Raw genomic sequence first — 2,988 nt, 5'->3', positions numbered from 1 at the left:
TTTATCCAAACATTTTTATTCTGTTAGACAACTATTTTTTCACCTTTTTGCTGTTTGTTTAGAGAAAAACCACAAAAAAGGTTCTTCTATGGGACATTAATGTTCAATTATTAGCCCAAAACTAAACCCTGATAGATGCTCTGAATCATTTAGATAAAACATCAAATAGATGGGTTATTGCTTGAAACTTGTAGGGCCAACTCAAATCCTATGAGACTCTATTTGACTGGTAACCAAGTTGAAGGTGTGTTTGGTGCTGGCATCATGATTGTGTAAAATTGGCAGAGAAACTGGATCCATTCAGTTAAGTATAAACCATACGTATATACAACTAATCTTATCCTCAAAGATGTTGGGGCCAAGATACAAATAAACTAGCGTACATGTAGGGCCTCTTAATCCTCTCTATTTATTAGAACAAAATTAAGGATGTCTAAAGAGACAAATAATATTATTAAAGTAAAGATAAAAGGATAAAAAGAATGAAGATAGAGATTTTGTGACTTGTAAAGGTGTCAAATCAGCAATGCCATATATCAAATATTTGCTTTATATGTGGTTCATACGGTTTAGCAAACTTGTAAATAGTGTTGTCCGTTACAAGCAGATTCAACTCCAATCTAACATGGGGAATGGCGATCATGGTTTTCAAAACCGGACTGGACCGGATGGTCGGACCAGAAAAACCTAGAACCGGTCAACCAGTTCCATTTTTCTCTAAAACCAGAATTTTTTCAAAAAACGTTGATTTGGTCAGCAAATCACTGATCCTGGTGGTTGAACCGTTTGAACTGTTCAACAGTTTTGACCATGTTTTATTTTTTATTCTTTTGTTAGAATGAACCACCTGTTTGATTCGACAATCAGACCGTTCAACCCAAGAACCGAACCTTAACCAGTTCATTATCCGATTTGATATTTAACACCTTGATGGAGATCATCACTTACCTGACCAGGTCCAACCGCATCCATGTCAAAATTAAGAGAGCAATCTGAGCCCAGCTATTATAACCTTATATCCATATGCAAGCTAGTGCAGTACTGTGGCACCCAGACTCATTGGTCCTCTGCAATAGTTGCACTAACTTTATCACAAAGACTAGAATTCCAGCACAAAATAAATTAGATAACAAATCTAGTTTCCTGTTTAGAGGAACTCGTTTATAACATATGCATGTAATTAATAAGATAAGGATTCTAATTTCCTCTTTTAAGAGCATAATTTGTCTGCATATATATAGCAATAAATATTTCATATAAGCAAAAATTAAGAATCCTTGACTCATCCACAATAAATTCAATGGAAATTCATAACCCACCATTTAAGGTCCAATTTAGGATGTAAAGCTGCTATATGTAGCTTGATGTTTTTATTTCATTCCAGACATGTTGATTTTGGAAGTTTATTTGGTTGGTAGGGCTCACAAAAGGGTAGATCGATCCGGATTGTCAGTCCCAACCACCCTGTGCAAAATTAATGGTTTAGCTCTTAAACAAAAATGTTTAATTTTCATTTTAGCTCAAACTTTCTATAACATTAACTGATAAATATTATATATATCAATAGCAAGGATAGAAACCACTGGATCACAATTACAATTATATTTAGGGGGCATTCTTTTTTTGGATTTTGAGAGAGGGGAAAGTTGGTCAATGGGATTTTGATTATCATTGACCAAGAAACCCATGTTCATTTTTCAGATTTATATGGGGATGAGTGAAAACTTATTGTCAGGGTATACCCATCTTTCAGCTGGGTAAACTAACTTTCCCATCTAAGAGAAAATTGCTAATACTTGGATGGGACAAAATACCCTTTTAATAATGGAAATTTTATGGCTAAGATGGCCATTGCCTTATTTACATGAGAAATAAAAGAAAATGGGTAAATGTACTTACCCGGGTAAATCTTTCTTAAGAAACACTTACCCAGCTAAGTGCATTTATCCAGATAAGTGACTTATTAGGGCATTAAATTAAAGAGGTGGACACTTCTCAAGATAAAAGATCAGGTTGCCGGAACAAGTAATATTCTTGTAGGGAAACACCAATATACATTTTGGATGAATAAGTGAACTCGATATTTTTCATTCAAAAATTCTGCTGATCATACAGCTACAGAATTTGTATATGTATAACTATTTACAAATTAAAAAAAAAAAAGAAGAGTATTTGAATATATTGCATGGTCCCAATGGGTCATAGCAATATATGGCTTGTTCAAAAACCATTGACAAGTATTGGCCAATTACTGGGATCTTGATGGAGAGAAGAAGATAATGAGCACCGATATGTAGATAGGGTCACAACTAATGCCTTCTCTAAGTCTCTTGAAGGACGTCTTTGCACCATTGAGATGATGTACTCTGCAAACGCCGAGTCGCATGGCAATGTGATAGGCCCATCGCTCGGTAGTCCAAACTCTTCTTCGGACATTCTGAGTAACTCAATGAAGATGGGATTGTTGAGATACGCCAATGGAATAACGAAACGTTTCTGATCAGCTGTGTACACAACAAAGTGGTCTTTAACAGCCACCATTGCACTGCACTCATCCACACCCCTTTGCAGTTTAGCTCTTGGCGATGAGATTCTTCTCCTGCCGATGGCTGCCAACTTCTGCCACTTTCTTGCCATGGCAAGAAGCTTCCTGTTGTTGATCATGTTTTCTAGTGTGAGCTTGAGAGAAATAAGGGTCTTGAGGATAAAGGAAGAGATTTGCTGAGGTTTCTGAGAAGAGAAGAGAGATTGTTTTGGGGATGGAGAGAGAGCAATGGGCATAGCTTAGTTATATAGAATTGCCAGAGAAGAGTAGCTTTCCTTATGTCGGGTTGCATATGGGATGCATGGTCATGTGATTATTGGATTATTAAGAGCCATCAAGACTAAAGAGATTGGCAACTTGGTATGGTAGATTGTTGAGTGGGTTATCACATCCAATATTGAATTCCTTTCTTTTGGAGCAGTGACATACTGGGCCCGACTAAT

General features: G+C 36.4%; 1 pseudogene across 1 annotated transcript; it reads right to left on the bottom strand.

Moving 5' to 3' along the window:
* Positions 1-2,057: 2,057 nt before the first annotated feature.
* LOC148849427 (auxin-responsive protein SAUR64 pseudogene) lies at positions 2,058-2,772 on the bottom strand (annotated as a pseudogene). Its single transcript, XR_016101214.1, has one exon. The product of XR_016101214.1 is annotated as an auxin-responsive protein SAUR64 pseudogene (transcript).
* Positions 2,773-2,988: the final 216 nt, after the last annotated feature.

The sequence above is a fragment of the Nelumbo lutea genome, chromosome 6 (assembly GCF_056320005.1).
Source record: "Nelumbo lutea isolate HS-2025 chromosome 6, American lotus-T2T, whole genome shotgun sequence".
NCBI classification, from domain to species: domain Eukaryota; kingdom Viridiplantae; phylum Streptophyta; class Magnoliopsida; order Proteales; family Nelumbonaceae; genus Nelumbo; species Nelumbo lutea.
The sequence above is the reverse complement of the archived record's forward strand: the minus strand, read 5'-3'. Positions and strand labels throughout refer to the sequence as shown.